The sequence below is a fragment of the Artibeus jamaicensis genome, unplaced genomic scaffold (genome assembly GCF_021234435.1).
Source record: "Artibeus jamaicensis isolate MK-2021 breed Jamaican fruit bat unplaced genomic scaffold, CSHL_Jam_final contig_3182, whole genome shotgun sequence".
Taxonomy (NCBI): Eukaryota; Metazoa; Chordata; class Mammalia; order Chiroptera; family Phyllostomidae; genus Artibeus; species Artibeus jamaicensis.
Window position 1 is genome coordinate 400,332 of NW_026521742.1, and position 20,782 is coordinate 421,113.

At 42.8% G+C, this 20,782-nt stretch overlaps 1 non-coding gene across 1 annotated transcript; it reads right to left on the reverse strand.

The window, feature by feature from the left end:
• Nucleotides 1-14,591: 14,591 nt before the first annotated feature.
• Nucleotides 14,592-14,658, reverse strand: LOC119042041 (small nucleolar RNA SNORD121A). The gene has a single exon (XR_005081148.2). It is a non-coding gene; the product is annotated as a small nucleolar RNA SNORD121A (small nucleolar RNA).
• Nucleotides 14,659-20,782: the final 6,124 nt, after the last annotated feature.

Sequence of the window (20,782 nt, forward strand, 5' to 3'; positions counted from 1 at the left end):
GGCTGTGAGCAAGACCACCGCCCCCTCTGCCCGCCATCTCCCCCCGCAGTGCGATGGGTGAGGAGTTGAATGGGCCGCTAAGACTCCCTCGAGGGGGCTGCCGGAGATGTGCTCTTTGTTGTTTCCCAACCAAAAAAACATTCACTTTTCCCTCAGCTGAGTTGCATTTCTAGAAAATACAGTGTATGCGTGATAAGTATTTGCACAAAATAACGTCAGGTTCCAGGCTCAAATGATTACAGATTTCCCACCTCTGCACGAATGTTGGATAAGAGGCCTGAAGCCACCCGAAACGTGACGCATCTGTGGCTCTCTGGCCTCTGCATCCAAGGAATGGTCCCCTGTTATTGTGATGGCCAAAAATTTCCAAAGGGTCTGCTAGAGGATGGTGTCACTTTGGTGAAAACCAGAGCTCCATCGTAGTCACCCTGAGCATCTGCCCCAGACTGAAAGGTTCCTGATGTCTCAGCTTTAAAAAAAAAAAAGATTTTATTTATTTTTAGAGAGAGGAGAAGGGAGGGAGGAAGAGAGGGAAGGAAACATCCATCTGTTGTCTCTCACTGCCCCAACCAGGGACATGGTCTGTAGCCCAGACATGTGCCCTACCAAACCGGTGACCTTTGGGTTTTTAGGACGACCCCCAACCCACTGAGCCACGCCAGTCAGGGCCCCATGCCTCAGCTTTTGGCTCCCAAGCAACCCTGGGCTGCCATCCCCCAGCCCCTACAGGGCAAGCCCACCAGGCTGTGATCCATACCTGTTCCACTTCAGTTTGCCTCACTGTGGCACACGCCTTCAGGTGATGCTGGGCTAGAGAAGTGTGGCCTTGCCCCTAATGCTGCTGGAGGAAGGGGGTGTTGGTTCAGGAAGGCAGTTCTTGCTTTGCCTACTGCCCCAGAGATGCCCATTTGGCACTCATGGAAGCCCAGGTTCCATCCAGGCAGGCATTGGGGCAGGGAAACAAGAAGTGCACTTCCTGCCTCCATCCCTCTTCCTGTGCAAATGCCCCTCCACCCTCCTCCACTCCAGTAACACAGAATATCATGGGAGCTAGGAAAGGGGATAACTGACCTTGCCCACGGTCATACATTTCTGCCATATCCAGCTACACACACACACACACACACAAAAGCTGTAGCTGAAGGGTATAAGTAATTTACCCATAAAGCTGTCGGTGCAACAGTAACAAGCTGTGTATTGGACTGAGCGGGTGGCTTGTGTTGGAGGATTCATGGCATGGAAATAGTATGGCCCCAAAACATGCCAAAAATACACAGGAGAAAATCAAAAGTTTGGCCAGAAGTGTGCAATATCTGAAGAATGTGGACTATGCAACCTTGGTGATAGTGACGTTAGAGATTTTGGTCTGGGTTGGAGTCTGAAAAAAATGAGAGATGTTGAAAGCTGAAGCAAGGCAAGCAAAGCAAAAACAATTCTTGAGATGGTCTGCCCAGAATCCGGAAGTATTGGTAACAAGTGGGCAAAGCAACATGCACATGTGTGGACATGGGTGCTTTTTAGATGGCAATGCAAATTAAAGCCACACTAAGATGTCACTACGCACCTATCAGAATTGCTAAAATAAAAAAAATTGCGGCAACATCAGCCCTGGCTGGTGTGGCTCAGGTGGTTGGAGCATTGTCCCATAAACTGAAAGGCTGCAGTTTTGACTGTCTGTCAGGGCACATGCCTGGGTTTCAGGTTTGGTCCCCCGTTGGAATGCATATGGGAGGCAACCCAATGATGGCTCTCTCACATCAATGGTCCTCTCCCTCCTTCCCCCTCTCTCTGAAATCAGTAAGCATGTCCTCGGGTGAGGGTAAAAAAAATAGTGGCAACATCAAATGCTGGTGAGAACAGAGAAACTGAATTATTCTTACATTGCTGATGGGAATGTAAAATAGCAAACCAACTTTGGAAAACTGGATTTTATTATACAACTAAACATGCAACTACCATGTAGCCCAGAAATTGTACTTCTGGGCATTTATCCCAGAGAACTTAAAATGTATATCCATACAAAAGTTGTATATGAATGTTCGTAGTAACTTTATTCATAAAATTAAAAACAGAAATAACCCCGGGTGTTCTTTAATGGTTAGATTCTCTTAGGACTGCTCTAACAAATTGCCATAGACTGAGGTTGTCCTGCAGCTGTTCAAGGCCAGGCAGGTTCACATGAGATTTGGAAAGGCAGGAGAAAACTCATGGAGCCGTGGGGGTGACTGACATGCCTTTATTCCAGGGTGGGGTGATCCATGCTCGCCGTAAGCCCCATGTGGCGTTGCAGGATATCCCAACTCCCTTATGTACCAAGTGCACACAAAGCTGGCACGGTGCCAATACTGACCCTCAGTCACATAACAGAGCTTCGTTCCATGCATGCGGGCGCCTGCTCAAGGCCACATGAACACTGCCAAGCCACAGTCACCCAGACATCTGGGCAAGGAAGCCTGACTGCATTTTGCATACAGAGTGGCTTCTAAACCACAGAGATTTATTTCTCACAGCTTTGGAGACTGAGAAGTCCAAGGTCTACATTCTAGCAGAGTCTCTCTGGTGAGGGCCTGCTTCGTGGTTCACGGACAGCCATCTTCTTGCTGTGACATCACATGGCAGGAGGGCAAGGGAGCTCTTGGAGTCTCTTTTAGAAGGGCACTAATCCCATTCATGAAGGCCCCACCCTCATAACCAAATCATTTTCCAAGGGCCCCACCTCTAAATACCACCCCATTGGGGATTAGGTTTCAACATATGTATTTTTGAGGCAAGAGAAAAATTTAGTGTATGGCGCTGCAGTACACACATACTGTGAAACACTACTCAGTAATAAAAAGAATGAACTATTAACACATGTGGTAACTAGGATGAATCTCAAAGGCATTATGCCAAGTAAAAGAAGCTAGTCTTAAACGGTCACGTATTATATCATTCCACTTATATAACTTTTTTGAGATGACAGTTATAGAATTGGAAACCAGTTCTCAATAGCTTCCAGGAATTAGGGATGGGGGGATAGCTGTGGCTGTAGGAAAATAATAGAAGGGTTCTTCGTGGTGACAGAGCTGCTCTGTATTTGCCTCCCAATGTCCATATCCAGGCTGTGGTGCTATAGTTTCACAGGTGTTACCATTGGGGACAGTGGGTAAAGGGTTTGTGGCATCTCTCTGTATCATTTCTCAAAATGGCATGTGAACCTACAATGATCTAAAAATAAGTTATCTAAAAATATCAATTAAAAACTGAGCAAAGAGATAATTTTCCTCACGCTGTGGAGGGAGGCACATTCCACGGATTAAGTTCAGGCAAGTGACTAAAAACAAAACCACAACAGCTCTCAGACAGATAAATCAGAATCCAAAGTTGCCTCAATATATTATCTAAAAGTGTCCATTTATTTTCAACAAAAAAGTGTCAGGCATAGATACAAACAGGAAATTATAATTTATATTTGGGGAAAAACAGCCAATAGACACTGCCTCTAAATGAACTTAGATGTTGGATTTAGCAGCCAAAGTTTTCAAAGGAGCTATGATAAATATGCTCAAAGAAAATTATGATTAAAGATTGAAGCAAAATAAAATTATATATAAAAAGCAGGGAATCTCAATGAAACACAATAAAAATATGACAAAGAACCAAATGGAAATTCTAGAGTTGAAAACTACAATACGTTGAATGAATATATTTACTAGATGGTTTTACCAGTAGGTTTGAGATAGTAGAAGGAAGAATGGGTGAACTTGATCCATTCATTTACTGATGGGCACTTAGGTTGCTTGAAAGACAAATACCCTATGATCTCACCTTTAAGTTGAACCTAATTAACAAAACAAGCAAGGAAAATATAACCAGAGACACTGATATTAAGAACAATCTGACAGTAACCAGAGGGGATGTGGGAGGGGATAATGAGGGAAAAGGGGGGGAAGGATTTTCAAAAACAATTATAAAGGACACATGGACAAAACCAACGGGGGTTGGATTCAGGGGATGGCTGGTGGGGGAGTAGTGGGGGAAAAATGGAGTCAACTGTACTTGAACAACATTAAATAATAATAATAAAAAAAGGCTAACTGGGCCAAAATGGAACTAAGTACTGCAAGGGAAAGTAAACATGCATAAACATTTGTGGAAGGACCCCACACTCCACATTCCACAGGGACACAGCTCTAAATCCAGGCATAGAAACCTTCCTATTTCCACTTTAGTTCATGTCCATGGGTTGTATATACAAATTCTTTGGCTTCTCCATTTCCCATACTGTTCTTAACCTCCCCCTATCTATTTTGTACCTACCATCTATGCTTCTTAATCTCTGTACCTTTTCCCCTGTTCTCCCCACTCCACCTCCCCACTGATACCCCTCCACGTGATCTCCATTTCTGTGATTCTGTTCCTGTTCTAGCTGTTTGCTTAGTTTGTTTTTGTTTTGTTTTAGGTTCAATTGTTGATAGTTGTGCATTTGTTGTCATTTTACTGTTCGTAGTTTTGATCTTCTTTTTCTTAGATAAGTCCCTTTAACGTTTCCTATAATAAGGGCTTGGTGATGATGAACTCCTTTAGCTTGATCTTATCTAGGAAGCACTTTATCTGCCCTTCCATTCTAAATGATAGCTTTGCTGGATAGAGTAATCTAGCTTGTAGGTCCTTGCCTTTCATGATTTTGAATACTTCTTCCCAGCCCCTTCTTGACTGCAAGGTTTCTTTGAGGAATCAGCTGATAGTCTTATGGAAGCTCTTTTGTAGGTAACTGTCTCCTTTCCTCTTGCTGCTTTTAAGATTCTCTCCTTCGTTTGAATCTTGGCTAATGTAATGATGATGTGCCTTGGTGTGTTCCTTCTTGGGTCCAACTTCTTTGGGACTCTCTGAGCTTCCTGGACTTCCTGGAAGTCTATTTCCTTTGCCAGACTGGGAAAGTTTTCCTTTATTATGTTTTCAAATAAGTTTTCAATTTCTTGTTCTTCCTCTTTCCTTCTGGCACCCCTAAATGTTCAAAGATGTTGGAACGTTTAAAGTTCTCCTAGAGGTTCCTAAGCCTCTCCTTATTATTTATTTATTTATTTTTTGAATTCTCATTTCTCATTCTGTTCTGGTGGAATGTTTCTTTCTTTATTTTGGTCCAAACCATTGATTTGAGTTCCAGTTTCCTTCCTGTCATTGTTGATTCCCTGTACATTTTCCTTTATTTCACTTTTCATAGCCTTCACTTTTTCCTCTGTTTTGCACCCATTTTCAGTCATTTCTGTGAGCATCCTGATTGCCAGTGTTCTGAACTGTGCATCTGATAGATTGGCTATCTCTTCATCGCTTAATTGTATTTTTTTCTGGAGTTTTGATCTGCCCTTTCATTTGGGATTTTTTTTTGTTTGGGTTCAATGTCACGGAGTAAGGGGTAGAGCCTTAGGTGTTCACCAGGGCAAGGCAATCCACGCGGTTGCGTTGTGATGCTGTATGTGGGGGAGGGGTCTGAGAGGGAACAGTGCCACTTGTGCAGCTGTTGGCGGCTTTCAATCACTTCCTCTGCTACCCACAGGCAAACTGGGCCCTTCTGGTGCTGATTCCTGGGTAGGTGAGTTTGTGTACATTGTAGGACCCCTTGAAGTCTCTCCAAGGAACTTCCTGTGAGGCTGGGAGTTTCTCCTACTGCAGCAACCCCCACAGGTTTTTTTAATTCAGAGGTTTTGAGGCTTTATTCCCTGTACTGGAACCCTGGGTTGCTTGGTCTCTCTCGTTCTCCAGTTCCTTCCAGTTTATCTGCACGCAAATGTGGGTCTGCCTGCTTTGCCAGACACTGTCCACCCTGGTCCTCTAGCCTCTGCATTCTGGGAGGCAGTCTCTCCACCCTGGCTGCCTCTCTCCACCCCTCCTTCGAGTCTGGATGAATGTTTCTTCTTTAACTCCTTGGTTGTTGGACTTTCAAACAGTTCAAATTTCTGCCAGTTCTGGTTGTTTTTTATTTTAAAATTTGTTGTTGTCCTTCTCTTGGTTGTGTGAGGAGGCACAGCGCACCTACCTACGCCTCCATCTTGGCTGGGCGGTTCTGCAGGTTCAAAGGGAAAAATTTCCTTCTTTTTTACAGCCAAGTAGAATTCCATTGTGTAAATGTCCCGTAGTTGTTTTATCCACTCACCTACTGATGGACACTTGGGCTGCTTCCATATCTTGGCTATTGTAAATAATGCTGCAGTGAACATAGGGTGCTTATGTTCGGTCAAAGAAAGACAAATACCATATGATTTCATTCAGATGTGGAACCTAATGGACAAACTGACCTAACCAGCAAAATAGAGACAGAGTCATAAATGGAGAGAAGATGACAGCTAATGGCGGCGGAGTTAAGGGGCAGAGGGACTGAACAAGAAAGAAAAAGGGCTCATGGACCCAGACAAGAATGTGGTAACTGCTGAGGGGAGAGGGATATAAGGGGACTACTTGGTAATGGGAAAAAGTACAATAAAGATAAAAAAAAGAAAAAGTAGGGGAATCTGAAACTGTTTAGAACCAGTACCTGGGATCAAAGATGTGCCCATTCATAGCCCTTGTAACGAGCTGCCTCCGCACGCGCCACACCTGTCAATGATATTTGCACTGTGCTCGTAAAAACGACCGGAAACAAGCATTTCCATTTGTTTGGACTCACCCTTTAAAGTGTGCCTTCCCTTGAAGAGAAAGGTGCATTTTCTTAGCATGTGTAGTGTCATGTGTTTTGCACTCAGCAGTTGCTCAGTAAATCTCTGGTGTTGGCCAAGTAGGTGGTGATGATGGTCCCTGAGTTGCTTTCTTTCACGTCAAGATTGTCGGGCTCTTTCCAATCAAACAAAACACAAAGGTCTCCTGTGAAAAGCTAGAGCAAACCCTGCAGTCATTCAAAAGCCACTTATTTTCAAATGCCAAATGATTTCTTTGTGGTACTTTATCTCTGTTTATGGTGCCTTGCCCAGAGTAATTTAGTGGATCAGCTGCCTTCTATTACATTATAATGTTCAATACTATGATGTCAGGGTAATGAACCAGAGGGCAGGAGTTCACAAATCAGTCCCTAGGGACTTTGCAATTTCTCATTCCAGCCTGCATGAAATGATAGGCATATCTTAAGATAACAAGTTCAAAAGCTGAGAAAACTTCAGCACAAGAAGGGGAACTATGAGCGAGGGCACTCAGCGGCAGTGAGTGGGTGGCCCTGCTGCGTTCACACAGCTCAGGAGACCAGAAGAAGTCCTGAGACCCAAGGCTGGACGTGAGCACCCTCTCCTGGGGCTCCATGTGCAGCGTCCACGTAACCAGAACCTTGGGGATGGTCTGGGAGGCACCCGAACTAGCCGGCCTGTGCCCTTGGACAGCACGCAGGACTGGCCCTGGAAAGAACTCAGCTGTGCATGGCCTCTGAGCAGCAAACAGGCCCTGCTGTCTCCTGAGGAAGAAGAGGTTTCAGAACTGAAGCGGTTCAAGAAAATCCCAAAGAGATACGACGAACGGAGAAAGGGCATCAGATCTGAAGGAGCAGCTTTGTCTGGATCCACCGACAGGGGCCAGGAGGGCAGTCCTCTCTCAGGCAGAGCCAGGCTCAGCAGAGCAAAGAAATCCTTCCCACTGGCAAGAACAAGTAATACAATTATTTACTGCCCACCTCCCTCCCAAAGTAAGAGAATTACAAGGTCAAGAAAAACATAAAAAAGCTCGATGCTTATGGGGGCACAATGACAAATATATGATTGGTGTAGCATATTGAAAAAGATGATGGCCTTTTTTTAAAGATTGGCTTTTGCTTTGATAGTTCCTCCTAAGTGTCTTTTTTTCAAAAGGAATTTTTAGCTTTTTAAAAGATTTTATTTATTTATTTTTAGAGAGAAAGGAAGGGAAGGAGAAAGAGAGGGAGAGAAACATCAGTGTGAGGTTGCCTGTCATGTGTCCCCTACTGGGGACCTGGCTCAAAACCCAGGCCTGTGTCCTGACTGGAAATCGAACCAGCGACCCTTTGCTTTGCAGATCAGCACTCAATCCACTGAGCCATACCAGCCGGGCCTCCTAAATGTTTTATCTTTGAGTCTGTACTTACCTTGCTGAAAGAAATCATTATCCGCAGAAAATGTTCTATTCTATTGGTATTATTTAAGTAGCCATTAATACCATTTTTATAAATGGATATAGTTAACTCATAAACTGGCAGCTTTTATTAAAAAGCTTTTCTCCTTTCTGAGCTTATTCTGATCTCTGACTGTAACTCGTGAACGTCTGTCTAGAACTGATGAAATGGCCCCATTTGGGTCCCAGTCGGCTCAGCCACAGAGGCTGTGTCATCCTCAGGGACGGAGTGTCACAGATGTGAAAATTAACAAACTGCAGTGTCCTAGAGGGAAAACCTCACAGGCTTATCCCTCTACAAACTCCCTTTACACAAAGTTGAGACTTGAGGAGAGAAGTGTTAAAACAATGACTAGAATAATAACTTGCACATGTGATTAAAATACTCAGTGTGCTGAGGTAGGGAGCTTTCTTGGAGGTTTAATTTGAAATGCAATGTGCTAGAGGGCCCCCCCCAACCCTGAGTGTCTTCCAGCCTGCCTGCTCCCTCTGTGCCAACATAAAAGGGCAGAATTGGACCGAACATGTCACCTTACCCTCTGTACCTCTGCAGAAGTCCTTTCATCCAGGGGTTTCCAAGTGTTTTTACACATGTGCATAAACCTGCCTCATCATCACTTCTCTCCCCAGAGATGGTTCATTTCAGTAGCACAGACATTTACCTAAACAGCTACTCAAGGTCCCCTGAAAGGTCCCTTGTGGAATCTGAAAATGGATGTTCAAAGTGTAAATGTACCTTGCAGCCTCACTGCAGATCCAAAGTCATTTGCATCCTTAGCAAGTACCGCTGGAGGGAGGGATGAATCATCTTCATTAATCTTTACAGCAAGGCTCCTTCCAGTCGGCTTTCCCCCAGGCTCACTGAGAGCCCACATACCTGGAAACTCTACACCTTCTGTGGCACTGTGTCCTGTATGACCCCAGAAATTTTGCAGTTCCAACCCTATGACGGCCAGAAGGTTGATGTCTGGAGCCTGGGGGTCATCCTCTACAGCGTGGTGATGGGGAAACTGCCACTTAAGAGGATGAACTTTGAGGAACAGAAGCAAAAGATATTGAGTGGGCATTTCCACATCCCAGACTTTATGTCTGTAGAAGGTCAAGAGCCCTTTAAAAAATTACTGACTGTTGACCCTAGCTGAAGAACAACTCTGGTAGATATGAAAGATCGGTGGGTGAATATTGGCCACGAGGTGGCCCTGAAGCCATATTGCAAGCCCCCCTGGGGTGACATTGACCCCCAGGTGATAGAAATAATGGAAAACTTGGGATTTAAGGAGGAAGAAATAGAGGAGTCAGTGTCACAAAGAAAACACAACAGTATCATGGGCAGGTACCTGACCCTACACAGCAGACAAAGTAAAATGAAGGGCTGCACCATCAAGGTCAAGTCCTGCCCTGCCCCTGACTCCAACTGCAGTCTTTCCACCACCCAGGGGGCCCAGGCATTAGGGCAGAAATTGAAGAAGCCTTCCAGTCTCCCACACTACATGGAAGCAAGGATGCCCAGTCCCCAAGTCAGCCTGGATACAAGAATGAGCATTCCCCCAGCCACTGTGGACTGAAGGACCACCACTCCCCTCCCCTTCCCAGGGTCTGGGACACCACCCCCAGCCCAGCCCTCCAGTGCGGTCCTGGGGGCTCCCCCACTGCCCACAGCAGCAGCAGCAGCAGCAGCTCCTGCCTACAAGCCACAGAGCCGGAGGATGGGACCCCAGGCTCTCCTTCTGGACCCACACGTGGCTGGTATGGGGTGGCTAGGAGGGTTCTCAGGTTCTTCTTAAAATGCATTCGCTATAGGCTGTCCACTAAAAAAGCAACATCATAAAAAAACAAGAGTGAAACTGATATAATTTTTAAAAATTGTGTATGGCCGAGGCATATACATTTTACGAAAGGCCTGAGGACCCTGAGGCCCAACCAGGGGCCTGGTCAAGCATGTGCCCTGACGAAGAACTGAACCAGGGACCCTGCAGCTTGTGGGACGACATCCAACCCACTGAGCCACACCAGCAGCACTGTACTCCTTGCATTTTAAATGCTGAACCTGAAGATGCTGAGCTCCAGGGAGGCTGGTCACTGGTGCGGGAGATGAGCCTGAGGTGGCACACAGACTGCTGCGGGCGAGGCTGGTGCCAGAAACACACACTACATGCGCCGGTGAGAGGACTTAGTCCGGCAGATGGTGGATATTGGGCATCTCCGTGGCCTTCAGAAGCATCCTAAGCTAAGAGAACAGTCTGGAGCCCCCTGGCGGTCAGGAAGAGAGGCTGCCTCACTACGGGTCCACCCCTCAGCCCCCACCTAATGAAACTTCAGAGACTGGACTGTTTTTCCCTGGGCCCTTCTCCTCCCCCTGCTCTCCTTTGCTCCCATATTTGTGGATATTCTTATTAAACTACTTGTTTTTTCTAAATTTTGTAATAAACTTGATGTTCCAGAAAGATGTACTAGATACTCTGTTTTTATCCTCTGCACAGAATTGGGGGAGTCATCCTGTAGTTTGAGAACCGTGTAGTGGTGTAGTACTTGGGCTTCATTAGAAGAACTCCCAACAGCTAGGGATGTGGTTTTGCAGGGAAAAGGACAGCGCCCAGCATGCTGAGCCTGTGCCAGACGCCAGGGCACAGCAGGGGTGAAGCAGGCAGAGTCGCTATGTCATGCAGGTGATAGCCTGACTGCTATGACATCAACAGGACCCCCTCTCCCGACCTCTTGTCTTTGCTTACTAGCCTCTGGGCCGGTGTCAGTCTCAGGTGGGCTTAGTCACGACTGAGGTTCAAAGCTGGTACGTCTGAGGCCAATGCCTCAGTATTTTTCTCCTGCAGAATGGAAAAGTTATACAACTTCAAAAAGGGCTTCATGTAGGTACAAGAAAAATTTCAATAGTGCAGATTCAAATTCCTTTTTTTTTAGAATATATTTTTTATTATAGATTACATGCAGTATTGTTTTGTATTATTTTGGGGTGTACAGCACAGTGGTCATGCAGTTGTACACCAAGTGCTCATCCTGATATTTCCTGTACCCACCTAAGACCACACATAGTTATTACAATATTATTGACTATGTTCTCTATGCTGCATTGTACATCCCCGTGAATATTTTATAACTACCAATTTGTACTTTTTAATCCCTGCAACTTTTTCTCCCAGTCTCTCAAGCGTCCTTCTTTCTGTCAACCATCAGCCTATTCTCTGTATCTATGAGTCTTGTTCGATTTTGTTTATTTATTTATTTGGTTCTTTAGATTCCACATGGAAGTGAAATCATATGATATTTGTCTTTCTCTGACTGACTTATTTTGCTGAGCATAATACCCTTTAGGTCCATCGATGCTCTCACCAGTGGTAAGATTTCATTCTTTTCAGAGCCAAGTAGAGTATCCTATTGTGTAGCTGCACCACAGATTTTTGATCCACTCATCTATTGATAGACATTTGAGTTGCTTCCATAGCTTGGCTATTGCAAATAACCCTACAACAGACATGGGGTGAGTATATTTTTTTGAACTAGGGTTTTGGGTTTATTTGTATATATCCCAGGAAGTATAATTTCGGGGTCATGACGCAGTTTCATTTTTAACTTTTTGAGGACCCTCCATTCTGTTTTCCTTAATGTATCAATCTGCATTCCCCCAGCAGTGGACTAGGGTTCCCTTTACGCCACACCCTTGTCAACACTTGTTGATTTGCTGATGATAGCCATTCTAACAGGTGTGAGGTGAGATCTCGTTGTGGTTTTAAATTTTATTTCTCTGACAATTAGTGATGTTGAGCATCCTTTCGTGTCTGTTGGCCATCTGTGCGTCTTCTTCGAAGAAGTGTCTGCCCGTTTTAGTTCTTTGTGCAGTGTGGACAATAACCTCTTACTGCATATGCAAATGTCTGTTTCTTTTGTTGATTCTTTCCTTTGCTGTGCAAAAGTTTTTAGTTTAATGTAGTCCCATTTGTTTATTTTATCTTTTGTTTCCCTTGCCTGCAGAGATATATCAGATAAAAATATTGCTACCAGAAATGTCAGATATTTTATTGCTTATTTTTCATCTAGGAGTTTTATGGTTTTGATTCTCACACTTAAGTCATTAATCTCTTTTGAGTATAGTCTGGAATGTGGTGTAAGAAGGTAGTCAAATTTCATTTTCTTGCATGTGTCTGTCATTGTTTTCAACACCATCACACCATTACATGTTCTTGCCTCCTTTGTCAAATATTATTAAAACTCACCAAGAACAAGAGTCCAAAATATAAAATTATAAATGAAAGAGAAGTTACAATTGACACCACAGAAATAAATCATTAAAGAATGCTACAAATAATTACATGCCAACAAATTTGACCATCTAGAAGAAATGAATAAATTTCTAGAATGTAACTTTTAAAGATCGAACCAGGAAGAAATAGAATACCCAGAGACCAATTACTAGAAATGAAACAGAAATAGCAATCGAAAAGCTCCCGACAGCCCTGGCCAGTGTGGCTCAGTTGGCTGAGCACCGTCCTGCAAAGCAATGGCCGCTGGTCTTGCTCCCGGCCGGGGCACTTGCCTAGGTTGTGACCCAGGTCCCTGGTTGGGGTGACGTGGGAGGTGGCCAACTGATGTTTCTCCCCCTCTCTTTCTTCCTCCTTTCCCCCTCTCTAAAAATACATAAATAAAATCTTTTTTATTTAAAGAAAAAGCTCCTAATAAGTAAAAGTCCGGAATCCGATGGTTTCACAGGTGAGTTCTACCAAACATTCAAAGAATGAATACATACCCTTCTTAAACTGTCCCCAAAAAATTGAGGAGGAAAGAATGCTTCCAAACTCATTCTACAAAGTCCAGAAACACCTAATGAATGAAGAAAATCAAACAGAAACAGCCTCATAGGTGCAGAGAACAAACTGATGGTTGCCAGAGGGGAGCAGGTTAAGGTTGAGGAGGTGGAAAAAATTTAATGAAATAAAATTACATTAAAAATTTTAAAAAGACATATGGGATTTGTGTGGGTGGGAATGTGAACTGCACTTATCAGGTGCATTAATTAGTAAACCAAGAAGTTATTTTGATATATGTATTTTAAAATCCTCACCTGAGGATATGTTTATTAATGTTAGAGAGGAAAAGCAGGGGAGAGAGACAGGGAGAAACATGGATGTGGAAGAGAAATACGGATTGGTTGCCTCCCGCACTCACCCTCACTGGGGATTGAACCTGCAGCCTAGGTGGCCTGACCTAGGATCAAACCTGCAACCATTTAGTGTAAGGGTTGATGCTCCAGTCAATTAAGTCACCGGCCAAGGCAAGAGTAGTTGTTTTTAATTCTTCAAAGAATTTCATCTCACCCTCAATGATCACATCAAGGTTTCACCTGCCGAGCCTGCTACGTCATCTTGAATACGCTTATTTACATCAAGGAGAAGAATCTCAGGTAAAACAGAAATGGGAAGGTTTCTATGCCTGGATTTAGAGCTGTGTCCCTGTGGAATGTGGACTGTGAGGTCCTTCCACGAATGTTTATGCATGTTTACTTTCCCTTGCAGTACTTTAGTTCCGTTCTGGCCCAGTTAGTCTTTTGATAAAAGTCCTTAAAATAACTCCTGTCAGGCCCTGAATATCATCTTCCAGCTGGGCCAAGTTCTGACCATTAGCAGGGGTACCTGGCAAAGGGTCTGGCCATTTGTGATCTTGGTGAGGCTTTTCCCCGCGGTCTGTCTGAAGCAGGGGCGTCCAACCTGAGGCCGACGGGCCCCATGCAGCCCAGGATGCCTGTGAATGTGGCCTAACACAAAATCATAAATTTACTTCAAAACTTTTTTTGGCTCATCAGTTTTTGTTAGTGATTGTATAGTTAACCTGTGGCCCAAGACAACTCTGCTTCTTCCAGTGTAGCCCAGAGACACCAAAATGTTGGACACCCCTGCACTGAGAGATTGTATGACTGCGGAGCAGTATGGTTAGGTGAGTTCATAGTGCAAATAAATCTTAACTCTTGTTCTAAGTCTGATTTCTGTTCTTTAGTTTTGTTAAGGGAGTGTTTCATAGGCTAGCCATGATACTCTTTTGTCTTTTTTTAAATTTGATCCTCACATAGGTACCAATGGGATATTTGTTTTAGGGTGATTGCCCTTTAAAAAAAACCCTGTGTTACCAGCCAGGCACCGGCCAGGAGCAGGTGTGTCTCAGGCTAGCCCGTAATGTGTCGGTTCTCAACTTCATGTAGGAAAGAGTTCACAGCACAAATCTAGGTGATTTTGAGAATACTTACATTAAAGTGGGGACAGTGAAACAAAGGAAGGACTTAGGGTAGAAGAAGTAACAGGAGAGAGGCTAGGCCGGGGCTGCTGTGGCTCCCTAGATAAGTTATAGGAAAGGAGTGAGCCGAGGCGGGGCTCCCGTTAGCTCACCGGAAGTCAGAGAAAAAGGGGCCCTGGAGACAGGATCGGGGGTAAGTTCGGGTCAAGCTGCTGCTCTCCACTGCTCCGCGGGCTGCAAGTCTTCTTGGGACCCTCAGAATTTTTTTTTTAAACTCAGAGTAGTTGGATTCCACATGGAATCATCAGATATGTATTTGGAAATGAACACATCATTGTTGGGACCCTTAGAATTTAGAAGGAAATAAAAAGTTCACGCCTGGAAGGGTCCCCTGGAGTGCTCCAGGGTGAGCCCATGCTGAGTCTTTGTTCTGAGGCCTTTTATCTTTTTTTCTGTGGGTAAGAATCTTAGGGGACAGTTTCAACAATATTCATTAGCTTTCCAGGTGCATTTTTAATATGCTGATATGTCAGAATGAGCACGTAGGGGGATTTGAGAATATTCTTTGGTTCACTATACTGTTTTACTTTTGAGTCTGTCTGGCTTTTAATGGGGTTTTTGTTATTTGTTCCTCCGACGTCCATCTGTCCTTGGGTTTAGCTGGCACAGATGACATTCACTGGGTCTCAGGTCTCTATCTCCCAGACCAGGGAGATTTAAGCTGTGTATTCTGTGATGAGGGAAGAGAGGTGTAAGCTATTTGCTCGTAAGTCCTCAGTCAGGGGAGGTAAGGTCTTGCGATTCACCAGCTGGCTATAAATTACTCAAACTGTTTGGCCTTGTTTTATTTTCTTGTCTCAGTTTCTCCATTCCACTTGCCCAGGAATTTTCCTTGCTTCTTACTATCCTGCGTCACTTGCAAATATTGTCTTATCAAACACTAAGTTAAGACAACCTGTAAATTCTTAGTACTTAGTTTCATTTTGGCCCAGTTAGTCTGAGAGAAGACCTTAAAATAGCTCTTCTCAGGCCCTGAATATCAGCCTCCAACTGGGCCAAGTTCAGACCATTAGCAGGGGCACCTGGCAAAGGTACCCCTTCTTACCGTATAGAAGCCTTTGTTTTCTCCCAGAAGATTTTCAAATGTGTACCCATTCCAAGTGTGATGCAAAACCAATAGGCCTCTTTATAGCTTAGCCATGGACAAAAAGGTATCCCTAAAGAGGGTGCGAAAGGTGCAGTGCTCATGGTCCAGTGCAAGACCTCAACTTGAAACAACTCATCTGCAGCTCCTTCTTGAGCTTCCTGCTCTACACCTTGCTTCTTAGGGCAGGGTCTCTTGCCAAGGGGCAAAGTTTAAGACCTCAAGTTCCCAGAACCGGGGAGGTCTCTCACAATTTCCTAATGGCAAGGCAGAAGAGACCCTTGAAAATGAACCTTGTTGAGAAAAAGGGTTGAATGTCACTTTAAATTTACTAAAGAGAAGCCTTGGCTGGCGTAGCTCAGTGGATTGAGTGCCGGCCTGTGAACCAGAGTATTGTGGTTCGATTCCCAGTCAGGGCACATGTCTGGGTTGCAGGCCAGTTCCCAGCAGGGGACACATGAGAGGCAACCACACATTGATATTTCTCTCCCTCTCTCCTTCCCTTCCCCTCTAAAGATAAGTAAGTAAAATAAAAAAATTTACTGAAGAGCTTTAAAAATATATCTTCTGTGGTGAATCATTTTATTCTGTGAAGGGGTTTTATTCCGACCCCAATTTATTTGTATTTTATGAATTGAATGTTTCAGTTATTTAATTTGCTTAAAATGTGAGTACAATAGTATTCAAGACACAACCACTTAAAATTACTATTTTCCGTAAGGGAAATGCAATTCAGAACTACAATAATGGAGATAGCTGTACTTGAACGACAATTAAAAAGAAAAGAAAAGAGACTTAAATGACACAGTAAAACAAAAAACAAAGTAAAACACTTGTTTTTTTTTGCATCCTGATTTATATAAAACAATTATAAAGATTTATCAGACAATCGGAAAAAAGCATCAATAACTGGATATTTGATAATATTTTAATATTTGTTAAATGTGGATATATGATAATGGTATTGTGATTATGATTATATTTTTTAAAGAGACCAACCCCCCCAAAAACAAACAACCCCCCTAAAAACAAAACCACAATGAGATGTAACCTCACATGACAGAATGGCTATCATCAATGAAACAACAAATAACACTTGTTGGCAAGAATATGGAGAAAAGGGAATCATTGTACACTGTTTTTTTTTTTCATTGTACACTGTTGATGGGATTGTGTATTGGTGCAGCCACCAAGGAAAACTAAAATAAATAAATAAAATAAAAATAGAACTATTGTGTGCTATGACTCAACAGTTCCATTTCTGCCCTGACTGGTGTGGCTCAGTGGGTTGGACGTCATACCACAGATAGGAAGGTTGCCGGTTCAATTCCTGGTTCAGGGCACATGCCTAGGTTGTGGGTCAGGTCCCTGACTGGGGGCATGCAAAAGCAACTGATCAGTGTATTTCTGGCACATTTATGTTTCTTTCCCCCTCTTTCTCCCTCCCTTCCCCTCTCGCCTAAAAAGAAATAAATAAAAAAAAAGAACAGTTCCACTTCTGAGTATATATCCAAATAAAATGAACACAATAATTAAAAAGACACATGAACCCCTATATTCATTATAACATTGTGTACAATAGCCAAGATGTGGAGACAACCTAATGTCCATCAGTAGATGAATGGATAAACAAGCTGTGGTACATATATCCAGTGGAATATTACTCAGCCTTAAACAGTGAACTCTTGCCATTTGTGACAACTTGAATGAACCTAGAGAGAATTATGTTAACTGAAATGAGTCAACAGAGAAAGACAAATACCATATGATTTCACTTACATGTAGAATCTCAAAAACAACACGAAACAGTAAAAACTCATAAATACAAAGAACAAACTCATGGTTGCCACAGGAGATGGGGATAGGAGGTTAGGTGGAAAGAGTACAGGGATTAAGAAGTACAAAGTTCCAGTTATAAAGTAAATCACAGGGATGTAAAGTGCAGCATAGGGAATACAGTCAGTAATCTAATAACTATGGTGATAGATGGTTACTAGACTTATTGTAGTGACCATTTTGTAAGTTATATAAATGTTGACTATGTTGTATACCTGAAACTAGTGTAATATTGTATGTTGTATGTCATCTATAATTTGAAATAAATTTAAAAAATGAATTATGGCATAAAGCTAAATAGAATCTGATAAAGTTTCTCACTGCAGCAAAATAACCAGTCATGAAAGTATTTTGAAGATAATAAATATTTTCATATTAAAAACTAGCCATTAAGAGATAAATTATCTTACTTTACTAGTAAAATTATTTTTAAGGCCAAAACCAAATATTTTATTATTCTTTTGAAAATTTATTGTGTTTTAGTTTCACAAGTAATCTTTCTGGCTGTAATATATCTGTGGGAGTCATATTATTTCCTTCTACAGTTTCTCTATGTTCTTATAAACATATCTAAGTCTTTTGAAATTCTTTATTCAATATTTTTTTACCATTATGAAATTACATTTGGCCACATTTCCCCCCATTGCTCTCTCCTGCCCTGCCCCCCACATGCAATCCTCTGCACCCCCACCCCTGTTGACCTTGTTCATGAGTCCTTTATACATGTTCCTTGACTTGACCTTTTCCCTTCTTTGCCTTGTTATCCCCCTCTCCCCTCCCCTCTGGTCATTGTCAGTTTGTTCTTTATTTCCCATATCTCCGGTTGTATTTTGCTCCCTTATTTTGTTGATTAGATTCCACTTATAGGTGAGATCATACGGTATTTGTCTTTCACTTCCTGGCTTATTTCACTTAGCATAAAGCTCTCTAGTTTCATCCATGCTGTTGCAAAGGGTAGGAGCTCCTTTTTTCTTTCTGCTGTGTGGTATTCCTTCGTGTAAATGTACCACAGTTTTCTGATCCACTCATTTACTGATGGGCACTTAGGCTGTTTCCAGCACTTGGCTATTGTAAATAATGCTGCTGTGAACATTGGGGTGCATAAGTTCTTTTAAATTAGTGTTTCAGGATCCTTAGGATATAATCCCAGCAGGGGAATTGTTAGATCAAAAGGCAGTTCCATTTTAATTTTCTGAGGAAATTCCATACTGTTTTCCATAGTAGCTGCGTCAGTCTGCATTCCCACCAGCAGTGCACCAGGGTTCCCTTTTCTCCACAACCTCACCAGCGCTTGTTTGTTGCTTTGTTTATGATGGCCATTCTAATCAGTGTGAAGTGCTATCTCATTGTGGTTTTAATTTGCATCTCTCTGATGCTAGTGATGCTGAGCAACCTTTCATACCCTATATGTTCTCCTTGGAAAGTGTCCACCCAAGTCCATATTCCAATTGGGTTGTTTGTCTTCCTGGTGTGGAGTTGTGTTAGTTCTTTATATATTCTGGAGATCAAACCTTTGTCTAAGGCATCATATGTTCTCCCATTCGGTTCATTCCCTTCTCACCTTGCTGTTGCTTTCTTTAGCTGTCCAGAAGCTTTTCAGCTCGATGCAGTCCCATTTGTTTATTCTTTCCTTTTCATCCCCAGCTCCAGGGAACATATCAGTGAAAATACTTCTACGTGGGGTATCTGAAACTTTCCCTGCCTATGCTCTCCTCTAGGACCCCAAGGTGTTACAACCTGTATCCAGGTCTTCCATCCATCCTGAGTTCGTTTTTGTGTATGGTGTAAGCTGGTGGTCTAGCCCCACCCCTTTGCAAAACATACCTAAATCTATACATATGTATTTAGGGGGTTTCCTCTGAAAAAGGTACAAAAATGAGATAACACCTTAATATATTCTATTATTTTATTTTCTCTTCTAATTCCTCCCCCTGCCTTTGCTTTTTATGACCATAGACATTATGGATTATAGGTCTCTATAGGGCTGTCAAGAAATAAATGAAGCCCCTTTAAAATGGAGCCAGAGTTGCCACACCAGAGGGACCGCCTTGCATGTCTTACATCTCAAACCTTTGGAAGGTGAAAACCTGGCAAAATACCTTTGGCCCGAGACTAAAGTAACCTTGTAGCCAAAGAACTGTATGCAAAGATAACAAGGAAACGGATATAATGACTATGGGACTGAAAATAAAACATCATTTAGAATGAAAACACTATGTTAGTTTACCTGCCCCAATAGTAAGACCTTCCTTCTCTTGATGTAATTGTTTCCCTCCCATTTCTCATAAACACCCATTGTCTTGGTCTCCTAATCAGAACACTGTTTGGGCTTCCGCCTGAATCTGTATGTCCCAAATTCTTTGATCTCAAATAAATGCTTGTTGCTTCTCTTTTTGAAAGGCCTGTATTTTCAGGTTAACAGGACACACAGGTATCTACTTCAGTCATAACAAACTACCACAAACTTAGCAGTTTGAAGTGTACAGATCTATTACCTCGTAGTTCCACATGTGAGAAGCATAGTGCTGTCTCACTGAGCTAAAATCAAACGGTCTGCAGGGCTGTGTTTCATCCAGGGGGCTCTAGAGGAGGATCTGTTTCCTTACTCTTTCAGGTTGTTGGCAGAATTTAGTTCCTTTCAGGCCCCATTTCCCTGATGGCTGGCAGCTGAGGGTCCTTTATGGCTTTTGAAGGCTGTCTGTATTTTTTGGCTTGTGGTCCCATGCCCCATCTTCAATGCCAGCAAGGACAGGTTAAGTGCCTCTCACACTTCAGATCTCTTCTGCCCCCTCTTGCATTGTTTCTTTTCTCTGAACCAGTCATCATGCTTTTCTTGTCCATTTTTTAAGGGCTCATGTAATTACACTGGGACCACCTGGATAATACACGATAGTTTCCCAATTTTTAGGTCATCTTAAACCCATCTGTAAAATTTCTTTTGCCGTACAAGGAAATATATTCACAGCTTCCAGAGATTAGGGCATGAGCATCTTTTGGTTAGTTGGGTGTGTGGGTGGGGTTATTTTCTGCCCACCAGAGCTACGTTTATGATGTGTTACACCTTTATCTATTTTGGGTCTTGGGCTCACGTCTCTGGGCTCTGTTCTCTTACTCTGATTGACCTATTCTGTGCCAACTCTATATTGCCTTGACCATTGCAACTTTACAGAAAGTTTTATTATTTGGTAAGACAATCTCCCTTTGACTAATCTTCTTTTTCAAAATTGTCTGGGTTGTCCTAACCAAGCTTTCTCCCAGACTATGAAAGTCAGCCACAGTGTAGTAATTCTAGAGTTGCTTTAGCAGGGAGCTGGGAGGATCAATCATTTTATAAACATTTCCAAAACATTTTATTAAAAACTGAAGAGTTTTTAATAAAAACTTAAAAGTTGTTGCGCAAGTTGTCTCATCAACATAAACATTGGAATTATTGCCGAGAATAAGGGTTTCGGCATTCGGGGATAAACATTTTATGAAGGACTA